Genomic DNA, 22971 nt, shown 5'->3' with positions numbered 1-22971 from the left:
TCACTTGGGCTGAGAAGGTGAAGTACATTTTCACACCAAAGGCCCATGTGCTCCAGGGTAAAATGTAGTTATCTAAAACCCTGAACTGTACTCCCAACTACTTTTTCCTTTTTTACTTTAAATTGCAAGTACCCAGACAGATCACAAACTCAGTCTGTAGCCCAAGCAGGCCTTGAATTGGTAATCCTTCTGTACCAACCTTCAGAATATCCAAGATTATAGGCCTATGCAACCGGGCCTAGTTCAGAATGACATTTTCAGGTCAACCTCAGTAAAAGCGTTAACAAAGCCTAGAGATACCTGGTTCTTGATTGTCTCTGCATGCCCATTTTATTCTTCAAGCATATTGTGATACTGTGGAAAAAGCTGTTATCCTTTCCTCTGATGTGTTTGGAAATGTACTAATGTGGATGTGTCACTAATCTTAGCATGTATCATCTGCAACTCATCAGTTTCCAATGGCATGTTTCTAACATCCTTCTAAGCTTTTTCCAGCTACATCGTCAATGGTCACATTTCTGTCTGGAATCTGGTTGTGATGCCTTTTAGGTATTTCCTAGGGCAGCATAAGATTTCTCTACTGTATTCATTCAGTATCCAAATACAAAGGCACATCCACAATTTTACATACTCATTAGAGCAACAACCCATTTCCAGGTACTAGAAGCTATATGTTTAATTCCTATGGTTGCTATAGTGAACCACCAAAAATATGGTACCTTCAAACACACATTTAGACTCCTACATATCAGCAGGTCAGAAGACCAAAATCAGTTACACTGGGTGGAAAGCAAGTTTCCAGTGGCATCCTCATTCTGTAAGCTCTGGAGAAGAATATTTTCTATGCCTTTCACAGCTCATAAAGGTACATTCTTGGTGTTGTGGCCCCTTTATGTTTTTAGCCAACAGCACAAAATCTTGTTCTAGTGGTCACATTTCTTTTTCTTTTATACTGAATCTCTCTCTGCCTTGCTCTAAAGTAGACATGTGTGAATACATGTAGGTTCTCTCTGACTCTAAAGAAGAATCTCCTATGTCAAGAACCTTAAACATATCTGTGAATTTGCTTTAGCCACATAAGCTAACATTTATAGGCACAATGAAGTAGATTCTAGATTATTTTGGAGGTCATTTATTAGATTAACACAATCTAACTTGTTAGAGTGGAGTGAGAAAGTGAAAGAGAGAAGGGAAGAAAGCATTCAATATATAGAAGCAGAAATCACTGAAGAACTTTATGGAATTTATTGGAGACACAGTATCCACAGGAAGACAATGCTCCACCACCTTGAACTTGCATATTCTTGGGAAGAATGAATTTTGATGGTCTAATAAAGTCCCATGTACAAAGAATGACAAGTTTTGGTAGTAGAAAGTATGCACTGAAATTGTATCGGCTGTCGGAAGCACAGGCAGGACACCATAACATCCTTAGAAATGCTTTCTTCTTACATTTTGCCCATTATTTATTTCATCATTCATTAAAAATACATATATTAAAGCTTCTTGGCATCAGACACTGAGTTAATTGCTATATATTGAATGTCACACAAAACAGGCGTTATTATGTCCTTATGGGTATAGAAAGGGGTTCTAAAAGGACATGGGCTAGTTAATGAAAAGTGGATTGGTCACAGAAGTAACTACATTATCTCATTCTCTTTAACCACTCCTTCCATGTCTTAAGACATAGTACAAATGCACTCACCTCATAAATCTGGGCTTGTCTTACTATTTCTCTGGATAAATAAAATAGGAAATGATAGATGACCTACTTTTTAATTGAGGCCTGTGGTTCTTCTCTCTTACTTTAATTTCCTACTTATGTCAAAAAATATGAACCAGTTTACTAGAAAATGAAAAGTGCATTAATCAGAGTTATAAAGAAGAGAATCAAGCCTTTAATCCCAGCACTCAGGAGGCATAGGCAGGAGAATCTCTGTGAGTTAGAGGCCAGCCTGGTCTGGAGAAAGAGTTCAAAGACATGCTCCAAAGCTATACAGAGAAACCCCATCTTGAAAAAAGAAGATAATCAATTGGATAGATATCCTTTACTTTTATAATTCAATAATACATATACATGTTTGTATATATAAATACATATATATGAGAGGGGGCTTCTTGGGAAAACTAGTTTGTGCAAATATAGAGACAGAAGTCCTATGACACATCATTTGCAAGCTGGTGGAGACCCTGGATATCAGGAGTTTGGTTTAATCTTAGTTCAAAAGCCTCAAAGCCAGGAAAACTGATATTATAACTCAAACTGAGGCAAAAGACCTGTGAGTTTGGGTGTTTGAGGGTTTCTGGTACAAAATAGTTCCAAGATTGGATAAACTCATGTTATGATTCCAGGAATGTTAGGAGAAGATCATCCCAACTCCATAAAAGAGAAAAACCAAATTTTCCACCTTTGTTTTATTCTACCTGGGCCCTATTTGATTGGGTGGTATCTACCCATATTTAGAATGGATCTTTATAACTTGGTCTGCCTGTTCACACCCTAGCCCAATATACTCTCACAGACTTATCCAAAAATAATGCTTTACCAGATTTTAGGCATCCCTTTAAAAAGTCAATATTTAGCATTAACTATCACCAAGACAGCACACAAAGCTGAGCTGAGTCAAATTGTTTTTCTAAGGCATTCGATGAATGACCCCAGGCATAATTGGCAAAATCAACTCAAGTGACCAACGGTATTCAACGATCATAACTGAAACCAAAGACACAAATAAGTGTATCGCACAAAGTACAGAAAACTATATATATATATATATATATATATATGGTTGTGGGCTTTGGTTTTTATAAAAGCTTTACTGAAATATACCCCACATATCATAGAATCCAAGCATTTCAAGTGTATCATCAGATGGCTTTTAACACAGCCAGGTATGTGTAGCCACCCTAACTTTATATCAGATCAAAATGAAACCCAGTTTACAGACATAAACAGCCTTGAGAATAGGAGGAGAGGGACTTTTTGGGATAAAGAGTTTCAGAAGAAGAGGGAAGGAGGATGAGAGAGAATACTACTGAAATCCCTTCAATATATGTATAAACCTGCCAAGGAATAAAAAGGAAAATAGGAGAAAAACAGAACCCTGTACCCATTTGCAATTTTTCTTCTAGCCCTTCATACCCCATAGCTCTAAGCAAACTTCTTTGTGTCTGAGCAGGATTACCTATGGTAGACACTCCATAGGAATAAAAATAATATATAATATGCTGTTTTATTTAAAAATAGGTAATCTAAATTGACTTATCATTAAGTTTATTGATTCTTTCTTCAGCCATTCAGGTTTACTGTTTCTTTCCACCTATTGTAATTTTGGTTGGAAACTGAAATCTCAGATATTTTATCAACTGGGGATAGTGATCCCCTCTTAAATATTATTTCTCAATTTATTTGTTTCCTGGAAGGATGGATTATTTTAGTGATTTCCCTCAATGTAGACTTTGGTAAGACCAGACTCCCCAAAGAGACAGCAATCTTGAGAGGACTTCTTTTGTCTCTTTCACTGATCATACTTCTACATTAACTCCACCTTTCTACTGTGTTTAACAATTTTCTGGGGTGGGGAAGGGGGAGAAAGAGACTTGGATGGTATGTGTACAGGCTTTTCTGAAGTGCATTTGAGGTCTTCATAGGAGGGAATTCAATTGCCTCATGAAGAAAACCTGATCAAAAGCCCATATGCCCTAGAGGGAAATCTATTAATGTTATTATGCTAAATTGTCATGCTGTTAAACTGTCTTATAACTTACTTTTATACCTATAAATTGGTATACATGCATGCAAAATGCTCATAAAATAAGTAAATCTTAAAAGAAAGAGTAAGCTCTGGGCATCAAGCCAGTAAGCAATGTTCCTCCTTCTAGGATCACACCTTGAGTTTCTTCCCTGATTTTCTATCAGTGATGGACTTTAAAGTCTAAGCTAAAATAAACCCTTTCCTCTCCAAGCTGGTTTTGGTTCATCTTTTATCACAGCATAAGAACAGAAATCAGATTAAGACATGGTGAACGGCTATAATACCAGCATTTGGAAGACAAAGGCAGTTACATTGCTGCAAGTCCAAGGCCAGGTTAGTATATAGTAAATTTCAAGCTAGTGTGCTCTACACAGCGAGACCCAGTCTTTAAAAACAAATTTTAAATCTAGAAAAGGTAAGTTGATCTTCAGAAACAGGAAACCTATCACCGTTTTTCTGAGGCTAAAACTGGAGGAGATGAATTACAATGGATACTAGAGAGCAAAAATCTCTGTATCTTGATTATAATAGTCATTTGTGGGGGGTATGTATCAAAACTATGAAACTTTGTTCTTTTAATGGATACACTATGTTGTAAATAAACAGCATTTTAATAAAATTGAAAACCAAAATAATTCACACAGTCATACAGAATTTTTGTGGTTACTCAAGTATGTCATATTTTCTCAGGCCTCTAGGCTAACATTACAGCACTTTGTTCTCTAGGACATGCCTTCTACCCTTACTCTCATTGTCTTTCCAACCTTACCTAGTGAGCTCTTTCTCCCTCTTTTAAACCAGCTTCCTGAGGCCATGGCTTGTCAGTTAAGAGCAATGGCTGCTCTTTACTGAGTGAGAGGCCTGGGGTTTGAGTCTCAGCACTCACATGGTGACCCACAAACTGCACTAGACACAAATGTGGTACACCAACATACATAAAGACAAAACACCCATATATATTTTATTTTATTTTTAACTATAGTTAAAAATAGAGAAAATAAGTCTACTGATAGCTGTGAAGCTTTCTCATGAAATTTGTAGCAGCTGACCTCCTTGTTTGGTTTTCTAAGAAAGGATTTCTCTGTTTAGTTCTGGCAGTCCTGAAACTCACATTGTAGAAAAGGCTGGTGTAGAACTCAAGAGACCTACTTGGCTCTGCCCCCCACTCCAGTGTTGGGATTAAAGATGTGTGCCACTATTGCCCAGAAGGTAACTGGCTCTTAATTCTATAGTGGGAGGAAGAGGGAGTGGTGGAGAGGAAGAGGAGAGGAGAGGAAGAGAGGGGAAGAGGGAGAGAGGAGTAGAGGGAGAGGGAGAAAAGGAAAGGGGAGGAAGAGATTAAGAGACTAAGAGAAAGAAAGAGGGAGAAAGACAGAGAGATGCAGTCAGAAGCAAGGAGAGGGAGAGAGTCAAAGAAAGGTAGAGGGGAAAAGAGAGAGGGAGAGAAGGAGAGGAATGGGGAGAGAAGGAGGGAGGGAGAGGAAAGGGAGAGTGGGAAAAAGAGATAGGGAGATGGATAGGAGGAGAGAGAGCGGAGAGAGGGACAGAGAGAGAGGAAGAGGGGAGATGGGGTGAGAGCAAGAGAGTGAAAGGGGAGAGATGTGGAAAGGGAGAGAAGGAGAGAGTAAGAGGGAGAGGAGGACAGGGGCAGGAGTGAGAGAGGTGGAGAGGGAGAGAGAGGTACAGGAGCAGAAATGGGCAGATAGAAAAGAGAGACAAGGAAGGAAATAGAGGGGGAAAGAGAGGTTGATGTGGAGAGGAGGGGAGAAAGGGAGAGAGAAAGAGAGCAGGAGTGAGGGAGACTGGGTGAGAGGAGAGGATGAAAGGGAGATGGAGAGGAGCCAGGGCAATATGGAGAGAGAGTGATGGGGGAAAGTGGGAGGGAGAGAGAGAATGGGAGAGACGGGGAAATAGGAAAGGGGTAGAGGTAGAGAGGGGGATAGAGAGAAGGAGGAAGAGGAAGAGGGAGAGAGAACTAAAGGGAGAGGAGAGAGGGGAATAAAGAAAAGGGGGAGGGAAGAGAGGAGAGAGGTGAAAAGGAGGGAGGGAGTGATAAAGGGAGAGGGAAAGAGAGGGAAGAGGGAAACAGGAGAGGGAGAAAAGGAGGGAGTTGGCGAAGTGGAGAGATGGAGAAAAGGAAAGGGGTAGGGAGACAGGGAGGAGAGAGAACGGAAAGGAAGAGAGGGAGAGAGAAGGGAAGGAGAAGGAGAGATGAAGAGAAGGAAAGGTGGAGAGAGAAAGAGAGAGGGGAGAGAGGGAGAGAGGGGGGCAGGAAGAGAGACCAGAGGGATTGGAAGGAGAGAAGAGAGGCAGAGAGAGCGTAGCCGGAAAGAGGGAGAAAGAGAGGTACAGTGGCAGAGAAAGAGAGAAGGGGAGAGCAAGGGGGAGAAAAGGAGAGAGAAAGAGGGGGAGAGAGAATTAAAGAGGTGGGAGAGAGGTACAGGAGAAGAAATGGACAGAGAGAGAGGGAGAGGGGGAAGGAGAGAGAGGGGAGAGAGGAGAGGGAGACAGAAAAAGAGAAAAGTGATGGGGAAAGAGGGAGAGGGGACGAGAGGAGAGTGGGAGATGGGGGAATGGAGAGAGGAAAGGGAGGAAGAGAAAAGGGGACAGAAGGAAAGAGGGTAAGAGAGATCGAGAGCTGCAGAGGGAGAGATTGAGAAAGAGAGAGAGTAAGAAATAGGAGAGAGAAGAAATGGGCATGGTGAGAGGGAGAAAGGAAGAGTGCGAGAAGGAGAGGAGATGAAGAGAGGCGTGAGATAGGGAGGGAGAGAGAGGGGAGAGGGAGAGTGAGTTGGTGAGACAGGAAGACAGAGAGGGAGAGAGAAGGGAGAAAGAAGGAGAGGGGGAGAGAGGGAAATAGAAGAGGGGGAGATGGGGATGGATAGAGGTGGAGAGGGAGAGCAGGACAGAGAGGGATACAGAGAGGAAGGACAGGAAGAGAGGGAGAGAAAGAGAGAGGGGGAAGAACAAAGGGTAAGAGAGGTATATGGAGAGAGGGATACAGAGAGGGAGAAGAGAGGTGGAGAGGCGAAGAGGGAGAGAGAGGGTGAGGCAAAGGTGGAGAGAGGGAGAGATGGGAAGGGAGAGAGAGAGGAGGGAAGAGAATGAGAGGGGAAGAGAGGGTGAGGGGAGAGAGGGAGAGAGATGGAGAGAGGGAGAGGGAAGGGAGATAGGGAGAGTGTGGTAGAGCAAGAGACAAGATGGAGTGAGGGAGACATAGAGAAAGGGAGAGATGAAGAGAGGTAGTGTAATGAGCATGGAAACAGATTCCTCTGAATGAATAAAAAAGGAATCTGTAGTGTAGATAGAGCAGGAAATTTATAGAATAAGAATGAAATGTAACTTGGTGTAATGTAAAAGCATTTCTTCTTATGTGTGGTGTGGAAAATTACTAAGGTGAAATATTAAGAGAACATTTGCCTGCTTGAAGGCTGTCTGTCACACCCATCTGGCCCTGCCAGATGGGGAGGCTGCACCTAGCAACCTTGGTAAGGAAGTAATCTTGCCACACGAGAGGGACCCCCACCCTTCTGTGGCCAGGCGATACTAATAACTTAGGACATCTGGTTATCAGAAGGATCAAATGAGGGGCAGTTTCGAACTGGCACAAAGAGACGGCTGAAGCAGGACAGTTATCTCACTTCTCACAATGGCTCTGGCATCAGGCCTCCGTGGAGAGATCCTCCTAGCCTGCCTCCCGAAAAGCAGAAATATTAAACGCCTTGCCTAAACATTTAATGCTCTGTCTCCCGAGTACAGAGCGTCATCTCCCGAAAACAGACATTTAACACCTTGCATCCCGAATGCAAAGCCTCATTTCCTGAGAGTGGACTTTGAAGGTCTGTCTCCCAAGAACAGACAAGATACTCTGCCTTTCAGAATGCCATCCCGAGAGCAAAGCTTCAAAGTCTTCTGAGCAGACAGAACGCTTTGCCATCCCGAGAGCAAAGCCTCATCTTCGAGAGTAGAGAATTAAAAGCCTTGTCTCCCGAGACTCGGTCACCCGAAAAGCCGAGTCCAAAGGCCCTACATTCTGAGACAGACTAGCACCAGGCCGCAGACTATGTGGTCAAGGATTGATCCAGTACCCGATACCAGCCTGGAACAGGACATGGGAACCTTATCTTCCTAGCACAGACTACAGGGAACCTTGCTATCCAGCTCCCAGTGCGGTCAGGCGTCCAGCCTGAAGAAATTCAAAAAGCCCTTTTTAAGCCGGGGAATACCAGGTCGTATTTCATGCATGTATGAGATGTTAAGACCATAGATGTGTTAATACATATGTTTAGTGTGTGAAATGTTAAGAGATATCTTATGGATAATTGATAAGATTAGGAAATGTTAACGGATAAGTTGTATTAAGGTTAAGAAGTGTTTTATAGATAGGTAATGGATAAGTTGTATTAAGGTTAAGAAGTGTTTTATGGATAAGTGATAAATTAGATTAAGGTTATGGATTGGTTTTATGTATTAGGATTAGTAGGATTAATAATTGTGATATTGAATTGCTTGTGTGTTGCCCATTATCAATCCCCCATGCCTGTTAAGATTGTAAACCCCATTGATGTCTTGGATATTGAAGTTTCTAGTAAAGAATCATTATAAAAACAATTCAATCTTGCTTGGTCACTCTCTGGGGATAAAGGCAGAGCGCCCTCATAGATATTACTTGAAAAGAACCTGAAGCTGAAGTCCTCCAGCTTGTAACAGGTAGAGTGAGAGATGAACAGGGAGAAGTTATTGGGAAGAGTAGAGGCAAGGAGGAAAGAGAGGGACAGGAGTAGAGGGAGAGACAGAGAGAGGGAAAGGGACAGGGGCAGAGTGGAAGAGGAAGAGGGGTGGTGGAGAGGAAGAGAGGGAGAGAAGAAGAGAGGTAAGGAGAGGGGAGAGATGGAGAGAGGGAGAGGGGGAAAGGGAGGTGGAGATAGATGGGCAGACAGACAGCAGACTGGTCTAGAACCTCATGCATGTTCAGTGTCCTAGAGCATGTAAGAAGGCTAGCAAGCATGAGGCCATGAGAGAGGCAGCAAGTAGTGTTCCTCCACAGTTTCTGCCGGAAGATCCTGCCCTGACTTCCCTCAATGGTGGACTATAACCTGTAAATGAAATAAACTTTTTTCTCCCTAAATTGCTTTTGCTCAAGTGCCCTGGTACAACAATCAAAAGAAACTGGAAGCCGGGTGGTGGTGGCGCAGGCCTTTAATCCCAGCACTCGGGAGGCAGGGGCAGGCGAATCTCTGTGAGTTCGAGGCCAGCCTGGTCTAGAAGAGCTAGTTCCAGGACAGGAACCAAAAAGCCACGGAGAAACCCTGTCTTGAAAATCAAAAAAAAAGATTAAAAAAAAAAAAAAAAGAAACTGGAACATGTCGCTAGCACACCCCCACTGTTTATATCCACACACCTTTTATATAATTTGTTTTGTGTGTTTTGTGACAAGGTCTTTCTAAGTAGACCAGGTCAGTCTTGAAATCCTTTTGTTGACCATGGCAACCTTGAGCTTGGAGCCTTTCTGTCTCAGCCTTACAGAGTACATGGAATTATATTCCCTAACCACCATGTTTGACCCGTTGTTGTTTATTTTATTATGTAGTCCAGGCTTGGCTGGAACTCACTATTTAATTGAGGCTTGGGTTAAACTTTTTTCTTTTCTTTTTGGTTTTTCCAAACAGGTGTAACAGCCCTGACTGTCCTGGAACTCACTCTGTAGACCAGGTTGGCCTCAAACTCACAGAGATCCACTTGTCTCTGCCTCCCAAGTGCTGGGACTAAAGGCATGTGCCACCGATACGTGGCTTGAGTTGGACTTCTAAACCCCCTGCCTCAGCCTTGAAAGTACTGGAATTACAGGTCTGTATCTACACACACGGTTTGTATCATTTTCAGTATTTCTACAGCATTCCACACACACAGGAAAAATATCATCAAAATGGTTGTGTTCTGGGCAGCAAGGTCAGAATTGTGAGTTCCCACAAGCATATTCCAATGTGGATGGCAACAAATCTCCTGGAGTATTTATTACCCATGACACTGGAGAAAAAAAAAATCCTCAGGCATTCCACCTCAACTCAGGCCCAGAAATATGATTTGTGTTCACATGGAAGCAAATCAGTGGTCAACTGAATTAAACAAAGTGAAAAGATTGTGACAGTTATGAAACTCTGCCAGCCACCGAAAGACTTCAAGTACCAGTTTTCTTTCCCTGCAGGGCAATAATTTTCTGTAATTCATATATAGACGTCAACCAAAAATTTTGCTCATTTAAGGAATGAATTCTGCCTTGCTTCAGGGGCATAACTAGAACATACGAATAGGACGTTGTTATTTCATGTTGATTTCATGTCAGAAATTATTTCTCACCAAGACAATTTGTTCAAAACTGGGAAAAACTATTTCAAGTTTTAAATGCTTTCCATGTCCCTGGAACAATGTGACCAGCCATCTGCCACAAAATGGAAGATGAGTATGAAGTACCTTAAAGTCCAGTTTGCTGACTGGACTTTTCCAGTCACACACTTTTCCACTTCACAGCCTAGCACGGAGTTGTCAGGTGCTGTTTCCAAATAATACATTAGCTAGCATTTGTTCATATTATTCAGCTACTGCAGTTGCCTCATCTACTTTTACAACCTTTTATTTGTTTTCTTGAGTATTTTTACGCTCTTTTAAAATCTTTTTTTTTGCTGGGCGGTGGTGGTGCACGCCTTTAATCCCAGCACTCGGGAGGCAGAGGCAGGAGGATCTCTGTGGGTTCGAGACCAGCCTGGTCTACAGAGCTAGTTCCAGGACAGGCTCCAAAGCCACAGAGAAACCCTGTCTCGAAAAACCAAAAAAAAAAAAAACAAAAAACAAAAAATAAAAACCTTTGTTTCTTCCCTGCTCCTATATCCACCCTTCCTCCATCTCCACCCTCCCACTCCCCCAAGCTCTCTCCAGTTCTTCCTTTCTCCCTTCTCTCTCCGTCTCCCTTCCCCAATCCTTACTCCTCCACCCCCACCGCCATGCACCCAACTTTTGCCCTGCAATCTTGTTTCCTTCCAGTTTCTATATATGTTTTTCTTTGGGTTCACCTTGTTATTTGGCTTCTCTAGGCTTGCGAACTATAGGCTTAATGTTCTTGATTTATGGCTAAAGACCACTAATGAGTGAGTGCATACCATATTCATCTTTTTGGGTCTGGGATATCTCACTCAGGATAGTGTTTTCTATTTCCATCCATTTGCATGCAAAATTCAAGATGTCATTGTTTTTTACCGCTGAGTAGTACTCTAATGTATATATATTCCACACGTTCTTTATCCATCTTCTATTGAAGGGCATCTAGGTTGTTTCCAGGTTCTGGCTATTACATATAATACTGCCATGAACATAGTTGAACAAATGCTTTTGTAGAAAGATTGGGCATCTCTTGGGTATATTCCCAAGAGTGGTATTGCTGGATCCTGAGGTAGGTTGATCCTGAATTTCCTGAGAAACCGCCACACTGCTTTCCAAAGTGGTTGCACAAGTTTGCATTCCCACCAACAATGGATGAGTGTTCCCCTTACTCCACATCCACTCCAGCATAGGCTATCATTCGTGTTTTTGTTTTTTGTCATTCTGACAAGTGTAAGATAGTATCTCAAAGTTGTTTTGATTTGCATTTCCCTGATGGTTAAGGAGGTTGAACAAGACGTTAAGTGTCTTTTGGCCATTTGAACTTCGTCTGATGAGAATTCTCTTTTCAATTCAGTACCCCATTTTTAAAATTGGGTTAATTAGAATTTTCATGTCCAGTTTCTTGAGTTCTTTATATATTTTGGAGATCAGACCTTTGTCTGATGCAGGGTTGGTGAAGATCTTCTCCCATTCAGTAGGATGTCTTTTTGTCTTAATGACAATGGGAGAAAGGAAAGACTGGAGAGAGCTTGGGGGAGTTGGAGGGTGGAGATGGAGGAAGGACAGATATAAGAGCAGGGAAGACGATATCTACATTAAGGGAGTCACTTTAGGGTTGACAAGAAACTTGGCTCTTGAGGGGATCCCAGGTGTCCACAGGGATGTCCCCAACTAGGTCCTTGGGCAGCAGAATAGAGGGTGCCTAAACTGGCCTTGCCCCACTATCACACTGATGTTTATCTCGAATATCACCATAGAATATTTGTCCGGCTACGATGGAGATAGAGACAGAGACCCTCATCAGAGCAACAGACTGAGCTCCCAAGGTCCAGTTGAAGAGCAGAAGGAGGGAGAATTTGAGCAAGGAAGTCAGGACCACGAAGGGTTGGTCCACCTACTGAGACAGTGTACCTGTTCTAATGGGAGCTCACCAAATCCAGCTGGACCAGGACTGAATGAGCATGCGATCAAACCAGACTCTCTGAATGTGGCTGACGATGGGGGCTGACTGAGAAACCATTGATAAAGGCACTGGGACTTGATTCTACTGCATGTACTGGCTGATTGGGAGCCTAGTCTATTTGGATGCAAAGCTTCCTAGGCCTGGATGTAGTAGGGAGGGCCTTGGACTTCCCACAGGGCAGGGTTCCCTGCCCTCTCTTAAGGAGGGAGGGGAATGGAGGAGGGTGAGTGGGGAGTGGGAGGGGAATGGGAGGAGGGGAAGAAATTTAAATTTTTGAATGGGAAAAATAAAAAAAACACATAAAACCCTTTTTTTTTTCCTTAGGAATTTTTTTTTCACTGTGGAAAAACAGAAGTTGAATAAAAAGAGACCTGTCCCAGGAGTCAGATTCTCTTGTGGTGGACAGTTGAAAAAGTCCAAAAGATGAGGTCAAACACCCATTTTTTGCAACTCCAGGCAGGTCTGCCAAATCTGTAATTTTAATGTTTCTTATTCTAAGCTTTCCTATCTGTAAAACTTGCATATTGTTCCTTTCCTCACAAATGTTGCATGAAGTAAATGAGATAATACATGTCATCTAGTTGATATCATATGAATACTAAATATTATCTTGTTCTTCAGTTCCTACAGGTTTTTTGTTTGTTTGTTTGTTTGTTTGTTTTTGTTTTTGTTTCTCGAGACAGGGTTTCTCTGTGGCTTTGGAGCCCATCCTGGAACTACTCTGTAGACCAGGCTGGTCTCGAACTCACAGAGGTCCGCCTGCCTCTGCCTCCCGAGTGCTGGGATTAACAGTTCCTACAGTTGATAAGCAGATCATGCAAGTATGGTAGCTCATTCCTATAAGTTCCACTTAGGAGGCGGAGACAGGAGGATTGTCCCCAGTTTGAGGCCAGCCTAGCCTATAGAATGGAACCCTATCTCAAAGATTAACAACAAAACAGAGCAATTTTATGCTGAATTTAAATTGTAAAAAAAAATCATCTAGAATAGGCTAAAATGGAATTTTCATCTTTTAATACCTAATGCTATCTTTGCTCAATAGTGGAAATTATCTAGGACATCTTGGCTGGATGGGTTTGATTTTCCTCAAAAGATTTAGATATTTTTTTCCTTTTCTTTTCTTTCCTTTCCTTTCCTTTCCTTTCCTCTTTCTTTCTTTCTTTCTTTCTTTCTTTCTTTCTTTCTTTCTTTCTCTCTTTTGTTGTTGTTGTTTTGGTTCTTTTTGTTTTTTGAGGCAGGGTTTTTCTGTGTAACAATCCTGACTGTCCTGGAACTAGCTCTGTGCACCAAGCTGGCCTTGAACTCACAGAGAGATTTAGATGATCTTTGACTTAAGAAACTCATGTTTTCTAGTTCAAAATTAGCCATGAAAAGTAAAAGACATTCCAGAAGTCGTTTCCATAATAGAAGAAGCAAAAATAGTTATATTATCAAGGAGATTCTTATGGAAGTCAAAGACATTAAGGACTGGGAAGAGGGAAGAAATTATTTCAAACTTGGAAATGGGAGCAAAGGCATTCTTTGTCATTGAAATCACCCATCTGTGAAGCATTAGTCACCTGTGAAAATAAGATGTGTACTCTGTACTCTGACTCATCTATCTTTTCCGATAGCATTTAAAGGGCTGAATTCTTCCAAGCGGAAGCCCAGTCAGAGATATTTACTCTATAATTCTGTGTCAAGTGTTCTCTAGTTATTTTGACAATGCCCGGAGTTTAGTTAGTGAAGTAAAAGCAGTAGCAAAAGTCAGATGTGGGGGGAGAACTCCTATTTCTTAACTTGTGCAAACTTTTATGGACTTCGCTTTGCTCATTTCTGTTAAACAATTTCATATAGCCCAAGCCCTCATTGTACTCGCTGTGTAGTTGAGGTTGATCTTGAACTCCCAAGTGCTAGGATTGTATGCATGTACCACCATGCTCTACCAGGAATGTTCTTTAAAGCTAAATTATCCCTATTACTTGAGGCCATCATAGCATAGAAGTGCAGATTTGTACTTGTTTCAAATTTGTACTTGTTCAAGAGATTTTAATAACAAAATAGTAGCAAAACAAACCATCTAGGTATTAATTCCAAGAATCTTCATATTGATATCATATACTTCATAGTCCTTACAGCTCCACTTCTACTTTAAATACAGAATTTCTAAAACAAAACTTCTATTCTCCTGTGTGCATATCTCATTTGAGAAGAATATTAATAGGAATCATATTGCAATTTGTAATTTAAAATATCTAACAATGAAATAAAAGGTGGCTTTTCATGTGTAGTATCTAAATTAGGCAGGACCTATACATGTCAGTTCCAGCATGGAAGATAAAGCTAAACCCATCAATCAGCAAGCAAATGATGGAGCACCTGTGGTGGCTCATGCATTCTGAGGTCAAGAGGAGTTAAAAATCTGTTGACTGATCAAATTTGTCAACATTACAGTATGTTTAGGGACACTTAATATGACAATGTGAGGACATTTAGCATGGTGTCTTCCCCTAAGAAAAGTTTAAGTGCATGTATTATTTTGATTTTGGTTACTATAGTAAAATTCCTGAGGTTGGGTACTTACAAATAAAAGAGGTTTTATTTCTGTTAAATGTTCATGTTAAATTCCAACATTCCAGTATTGATATGGGAAGGTCTCACAAGGCCTCACACCCAGCTGATGAGCTATGGGCGTTTAATGGCTGCTGGGGAATAGGGAGTCAGTTTTATTTAGGGCTGTGGCCTCTTGTAGATTGGCCATGCTCCAGTGGTTATCTTGATACCCAAGTACATATAGGCAACGATAATTAGATTCAGTAGGTCTTAAAAAAATCATAATAAGACATGAAATTGGAGGGGAGAGAGAGCCAAGGAGGAGTGGTTGGATATGATCAATATATTGTAGACATGTATTAAATTTTCAAAAACAATAAAAGGCTCTTAATGCCTGAATATACAATGAAAATGTGCAGGGTAGATATAGTTAATGATGAGTTATTTGTTGTAAAATACCTGGATATGGTTTTTTTGTCCCCTAAGGGTTCATATGTTGGATGTCTGGTTGTTTATTCAGTGATGAAGAGATGGCTGTGCTTTTAAGAGATGACATCTAATGAGAAATCTTTAGGTCACAGTAAGATCTACCCTCAGGAGGGAGCAAGACAGTTCTCTTGGAACCCTACATTCGTTCTTATAAGAAAATTGTTTAAAAATCATCAAGCTTGGGTCCTCCCCTCACTTTGGTATTTTGGCTGGTAATATGATTTCTCCCTCTTAGTGGACCCTTCTGCCACTGTGATGCCATCACCTTCTAGGAGTGTCCTTAGTTGGGGGCTGGAGAGATGGCTCAGTGGTTACCAGCACTTGCTGTTCTTCCAGAGGACTCATGTTTGGTTCTCAGAACTCACTTTGAGTGGCTCATAGCCTGGAACTCAAGCTCCAGGAATCTTACCCCTCTTCTGACCTCCAAGGGCACTGTAAACATATGAGACACATGTGCATGTATGCACACGTGTGCGAGTGCACGCGCCCGCGCGCGCACACACACACAAAATAAATAAATCTTTAAAACAAACAAAAATTCAAAAACATTAAAAAATGAATGCCCCTGGTAGAGTCACTGTATACCATTTGAACTTTTTACTTCCCAAGCACGGGATTAGATAAACCTCTTTTATTTATAAATACCCAGCCTGGGGAATTTTATTATAGTGACCAAAAGCAAACTAATAAATGCATTTAAACATTTCTCAAGGGCAGATGCCTTACGACCAAAAAAGAAAAACTAAAGAGAAATAAGAAAAATTTAAAATTGATGAGTATGGTTTTATTAATTTGATTGTGGTATTATTAACACACATAAAGGCATATATATATATGTATATATTAAAATTTGATTCATTGTACACACTTGCTTTATACTACTTATATATCAGTAAAGTAGGAAAATATCTATAGACTATAGGCCTAATTTTTATGTAATTTATGTGAACATTTAGAAATATTAGTGCACATAGATACCATATTATACTCTGAGGAAAGATTAGAAAAATTGTGTTGATGTAAAAAAAAAGAAGAAGAAAAAGAAGCATTCTCATCATTAGCAAACTAGAATTACCTGAGAATGAGGTAATGCGTTTTAGGTAAGAAAGAGATAATAGCCAAGTTTGCGTAGGTGTGCCATACCAAGGTACTTTGTAGCTGTTTGACTTTAGTATTATTTTGGTTTTGGTTTTGTTGGTATTTTGGTTTGCTTATTTGTTATATTTGATCTGTGTATTTATGTATTCATTTTGGTTGTTTTAAAACAGTGTCTCATGATGCCTAGGCTGGCCTTAAACTAACTTTGTAGTGAGGTTGACCTTGAATTCCTGATCTCCCTGACTCAGCCTCCCCTTAAGTGTCAGAGGAATTACAGGGGTGCACTTCCACACTCAAGGATACCTCAGCCTTGGTCAAACCTTTGGTGCCTTAGTTTCTTCACATTTAAAGTCCCTAACTTTATGCACCATACCTCCTTGGTTTGGAGTCACTTAAGGTTGCTGACATATTTATAACAGTACCTGCAACTGAGGATTGGAGCTCATCGGAAAAGTACTGGTCTATCATGTGTGAGGCCCTGGCTTCGAGCTACAGCACCTCAGGAAAAAGAAAAAAAAATACAAAGCAAACAAAAATACAAAGCACATAACAATACAAGGGTGTTTGTTAAGTAGATAAACAAGGTGATAATAAAGAATTCATAATGCTATGGTTCTGGTTGTCTAAAAAAAAGTTCAGTTATTTTTATCAGGCAGCAAATGTATTGATCAAAATGGTCAAGCTGGTCATTCACATAACTGAAAACAATTTACTTCAATAAGTGAACTTAAATGACTTGCTGCAACTAATTCTTACACAGCTGACAAACTACAAGAAGTGATGAAAGCACAGGGATAATGCTGACTCTGTAGCAAAAGCTGCCTGGGGTTGTAGCCTAGCTCTTTTGTTTGTCATCTGTGTAAAATAGGGCACATGATTTCTCTGTTCTTTTGACATTTGGAAAAATAAGAATATAGGATTGTCATGTGCATTTATAGTGTTAATATTGGGCTGGAGAACAGCTCAGAAGAGCACTAACTGCTCTTCCAGAGGCCCTGAGTTCAATTCCTAGCAACCACGTGGTGGCTCACAACCATCTATCATAAGATCTGGTGCCCTTTTCTGGCCTGCAGACATACATAAAGACAGAACACTGTATAAATAATATAGATAGATAGATAGATGATACATAGATAGATAGATAGATAGATAGATAGATAGATAGATAGATGATAGATAGATAGATAGATAGATAGATAGATAGATAGATAGATAGATAGACAGATAGATAGACAGATAGAGTTAATACCTACATAGTACATAGGACTGCCCCTAGAATTTTTACGTTTTACAGTTATAACTGCCTTAAGATACAAATTCAATGACTTCATAACTACTATAGTGGTATAAAGATCAGAAATTAGGTTGATAATAATAAAAGTTAAATTGCCATAGCTTATGTTTATATCACCTCAAACCACCAAATTGGCAAACTAAACTGTCATCAATGTATTTATTATGGAAATATTGGAATGACTACCTAATCATATCCAAGTAAACTGTCATGGTTGAATCTGAGCCTGGCTTCTTATTTACTATATAATCACAATTATTTATTCTCTATAAACCCCTAAAAATAAACTAAGGCATGCCTCTTTCCTGCTTAACATTTTCACCGATTCTTCATTTCTCACTGCCCAAATCTATCTCACCCCACATTGTAAATTAAATGATAATTACAATCATATATAACAGTCTTTCTGAGAGTTTGATTTTTTCCCTCAATTTTCTCGATACTGTTTTATTTACAACTGTTTTCTTGTCTTGTACCTTGTTCAGCAAGTCTCTTTGCTTGCCTGAAATCTGATCCTTTCTCCAAAGTTCCAGATGAGGCTTCTGCTAAGAAACAGCACCTTTCCTCTTGCCTTAATACTTAGCATATACATAGTCAATTACATAGCACATTCATTCTCACTAGTATGAATGAGGACTAGGTGAGGGCAGTGGAAGATTTACTTAGTGTTGAATCTTCAAGACTGAATACAACCTATTCAGGCATGTCAGATGAAATGAAGAAGCATTTATTGAAAGACCAAAGAATAAAACAAAACCAAACCAAAACAAACACCAAAACAAACAAACAAACAAAACCCAATCCAATCCAGTAAGACATTTAGCAACAATTTCTCTGACTTAACCCTATTTCCTACACTTCTAGAATATGTTTCACCATTACCAGTGACCCTAAAAAATTCAAATCCTTTGGCAGTTCATATTAGCTAAATTCTGCTTCTTGCCATCTTTCCCAATGAACAATAATTAAAGACCTGGGATCCAGGGTGTGCCTAACTCTATGCTACTAGATCAAACTTTTCTTCACCTTAGACCTTAGAGTCCACATTTAAAACATAATAAAATATGATTAGTTTATGTTTATGCTAAAATATGAGAAAATTCTGTCATATTCACCAGCAAAACTCCCCATTTTGTGACATTTCACTCCTGTAAGCAATGGTAGTAGTTCTCGTTAGCTTTAGCTGCCAGCTTGACACAGCCTAGAGTAACAGGAGAAGGAGCTTCAATTGATGGATTGCCAAGGTCAGAATGGCCTGCAGCTGTGTCTGTGGGGGACTGCCTTGAGTATTATTTGCTGTAGGAGGGCTAAGACCACTATGGGAGACCTTTCCTGAGCAGGTGATCCTAGAGTGTGGAAGAAAGTCTGCTAAGCAAGAGCCGGTGAAAGGTGCAATAAGCAATGTTTCTCCACGGTTCCTGCCCTTACTTCCCTCAATAATGGACTATAACCTATAAAATGAAGTAAACCATTTTCTCCTTTAAGCTTCTTTTGCCCAAGGTGTAACCACAACAGCAAAAAGGTGACTAGAACATACACTAAAGCCAGCTTTCAGATGCTCACAGGAGACCACTGTGCATATTTATTCTCAGTCTGGCATTCAGTAACAACATACTGGTAGCTTGAAATCACCTATACAGTAGGCGAATGCATACTCCAGGAATCAATAAAATCAGTAAATGAGGATTTTTTTTTTCCTGGAGCTGGTTGTTAAAATTTTCCTGGGACACTACTGGCAATGAACTCCAGCTGCTACCATGGGAACAGTAATCAGTCCTGGATTAAAACCTAGTATTGAGCAAAATGTGAATAGCTTACATGTGAATATAAAAGACAGAACTTTAGGCTGAACCGCTTTAAGCTGTTTATTTTAGTTCAAGGTGGGCCACAAGTGGGTTTTTAGATCAGGTTTTGAGTGCATATGACAGAGATCTTAGGGAGCCCCAGCATACAGTCAAAGATGGAAGAAATACAAGGCACACTCATGAGCAACCTCCTGTGAGAGGCATTTGGAGCACAATTTCATTGAGACTATCTGAATTTGCAGAGAATACAACTCAGAATTATTACAGCTAAAAGTGAGGAGCTGTATAACTTGTGTACAAGCCTTTGCCCACAATAGGCTGAGCTGAGTCCATGGGCTTTAAGCCCATGAGATGGTTTTCAGCTATCAAAGCATTCTTCCAAGAGGTAGAAAACATCCCCATGCAGAGACTCATGCATACATACCATAAGAAACAATGGACCTAGGCTAAGGAGGGTAATAATATGACAGGGAAATTAATAATACTGACTCAACCTTGCAGGACTTTTTTACTGGAGACATTCAATCTCAAATTGTTCTTTCCCACAAAGGTGATGTGCCATCATGCCTTTGCCATCCATCAGAGCAAACACACTGAGACCATTCTCCAGGTAGCCACTGCAAGTGAGTTTGAAAACAGCACATTTCACTGAATTTAAGATTGATACCTATGAATATTAGTATGTGAAAACCAAATAGAACAATAACATTTGAATTGCATGGAACTCTGAGCTTAATGTTTTAACTGTAAGTAATGAACTATTAAGGTGAGAACCCTCTAAAAGTGAAGCAAAAAAAAACTTCTAAACAGAGGTAAAGATGCAACTGAGGCTTAAAGCACTTGCCTAGCACATGCAGGGATCTGAGCTCCATCATCTGTACTGCCAAAACCTCCTTCAGCTGCAGAAGGAAGGATTCTAGTAAGAACAGAATGGTATTCACAGGAAAACTAACTAGATGACTTAAGAAGAAAATGCAAACAAGAACCAGAGGCATTTTTCTTATATATTAAGACCATGCCCTACATTATTTAAAATATATTACAATTAGATTTTCTCAAATTAGTATATATTATTTGAGTGATTTTGCAATGCTTCTTTTTTTCAAATTAGTTATTTAGTTATTATTATAAGGCATTTAGAAAAATTCTTTTTATTATAAATTGAGAATGGATGAATAGCACAATTATATGACATTATTTGGACAGGTACTGTTCACATCATTGAGAAAGGAGACAGATAATGATAACCTAGATACACAAATGCTAATTTTCTTCTCTTCATAAAGAAATTAAATATACATCAATGATTTTATTTATTTAGTCATGTACTATTATGTCTCCAGTATTCTACGCAAGTACTTTACTATTGAAAATCATTATCCCAAAAATAGTTCTTGAAACATCATGAGAACCTACAGAGATCCTTGATACTGTCTCATGGGTTCTAGAAGTAAAAATTTCTTTCCTAATGCTAAGGTTCTGTTTGCCTTTTTTATTTTCTGTGTATAGTAGAATATATTTCAATATATAAACACTGTGATAATGCCACTACTCTTTTCTGAGAGCCTATGGAACACATCTCTTTATATTTTTATGCTTAAAATAACAAAGTTTTGATGGTTGTTGTTTAAGACAATATCTTGCTATTATGTTCTGCTGGGTGACCTAGAACTCACGGTGTAGATCAGGCTGAATTTGACCTTATATCAATCTATCTATATCTACTTCTGAAGTGTTGAGATTATAGACATGTGCTATATTTCTCAGTATAATATTATTACGTATTATAATATTATAAATGTCAAGAGATTGAGTCAACAGAAACAAAAGTTCTTTGGGGTCCACAATAATTTTGGGGAGGTCTAAGGCTAAAGTATTGTTCAATGGTATGCTTCAGTATTAATAAAGGGTATCTACCATAAATAGGGATGGGGAGATGACTCATTTATTAAAATACTTGATATGTAAGCATGTCTTTGGATCATGAGCATACTTGCAAAAGGCATATTCTGTAAACTCAGCACTGGAAAGTAGAGACAGGTGGAACCTTGAATCTTGCTAGCCAGTCAGTATAGCAAATCCATGAATTCTAGGTTCAGAAAGAGACAGTCATTAAAAAGTAAGGTTGAGATGTATTAAGAAAGACTCTTGTCCTGGAGAGTTTTAATTATCAGTTTGACACAATCTAGAGTCATCTGAGGGGAAGTTCTTGATTAAGGAATTGCCTAGACCAGATTGACTTGTGGGCATATCTGTGGGGGGTTCTCTTGATTGTTAATTGATGCAGGAGGGTTGAGCCAACAGTAGCCAGCACTATCCCTAGGTAGGTAGTCCTGGACAGGATAAGACAGCTAGCAAAGTGTGAACCTGTGACTGATCCAGTGAACAGGGCAGCCAGAAGACTTCCTCCAAGGTTCCTGACTTCATTTCCTTCAATGATGGACTGTGACCTGGAAGTGTAAACCAAATAAACTATTTCCTAATCAGTTTTCATCTAGAGTGTTTAATCACAGCAACAGAAATACAACTACAATGCCACCTGACATAGACCTCTGGCTTCCACGTGCATTTATACTCATACAGACTCATCAACACCTACACACATCACACACACACACACACACACACACACACACACACACCAAATGTATAAAACAAGGCAAGGGCTGGAGAGATGGCTCAGTGGTTAAAAGCACTGACTGCTCTTCTGGATAATGGAGGTTTGATTCCTAACAACCACATAGTGGTTTACAACTGCTGATAACTCCAGTTCCAGGTTATTAGATACCCCTTTCTGGCTTCTCCAGGCTCCAGATATGCATATGCAGACAAAACACCCACATGCATAAAATAAAAGTATTTTAAGTATACTGTGAAAATTAAGAAAACAATAACAGGAATAGAGACAAACCAAGTTTTCTAGTCTCTTTCAAATAAATGGAGAGATTAAACTGAAAGGTCTTATTCTAGGTAATAAGTGAAGGGTCAGGGTTAGAACAAAAGAGTTCTCAATTATTAGCAGATGTTACTGTCTTTGTTTTCGAATCTTAGAACTATCAGAAACTACACACTTAATCTTCAGATGAAAGTATTCAAGGAACTTGAAAATGTATTCTAGAAAAAAAAATCTTTTAATGAAATGATATGCCCTGAATAGACATAAACTCGATTATTTCTTCTTATACCGTCTCCTACAAAAACCTGAAGACATCCTTTCAAAACAAAATAGAGAAGTATCCTCTTAAAGTAAATGTAAAGAACTTGGATGTTATTCAATCAAGATCACTTTGTCAGATCCCCTACTCTGGCTTAGGTACTTTCTAAATTACCCCCAAAATCTTCCTAAAGTTCCTGTTATCTGTAAATGTAACTTTATAGAAAATAAGACAGCATTCACAAGCAGGTAATAGTTGTGAGAGGAATTAGTGAGAAAAGGAGAGCAATATTCAAGAACAGATCAGTTTAGAAAATGATAAAAGGTATCATGCCTGAAGTGACAGAAAACAGCTTTGAACCTGTCAGAACAATTAGACTTGAGAAGGAAGGGGAGAAATCTGGTCCTTCACTAGATTCGGGGAAAATTATGCTAGAAACTGTGACTAACTTTAGGCTTTCTTTATTTGCAGCATTTGTCCTTTCCATGTGTTCTGCTTTCTA

The 22971-nt window shown here is 39.7% G+C and overlaps 1 protein-coding gene across 2 annotated transcripts in view; it reads right to left on the bottom strand.

Annotated features, from left to right (window-relative positions):
* The window catches only part of Sytl5 (synaptotagmin like 5), a 317882-nt gene that overhangs the window by 230206 nt on the left and 64705 nt on the right, over window positions 1-22971 (bottom strand). The window lies entirely within an intron of this gene.

The sequence above is a fragment of the Chionomys nivalis genome, chromosome X, assembly GCF_950005125.1.
Source record: "Chionomys nivalis chromosome X, mChiNiv1.1, whole genome shotgun sequence".
NCBI lineage: Eukaryota > Metazoa > Chordata > Mammalia > Rodentia > Cricetidae > Chionomys > Chionomys nivalis.
The sequence above is the reverse complement of the archived record's forward strand: the minus strand, read 5'-3'. Positions and strand labels throughout refer to the sequence as shown.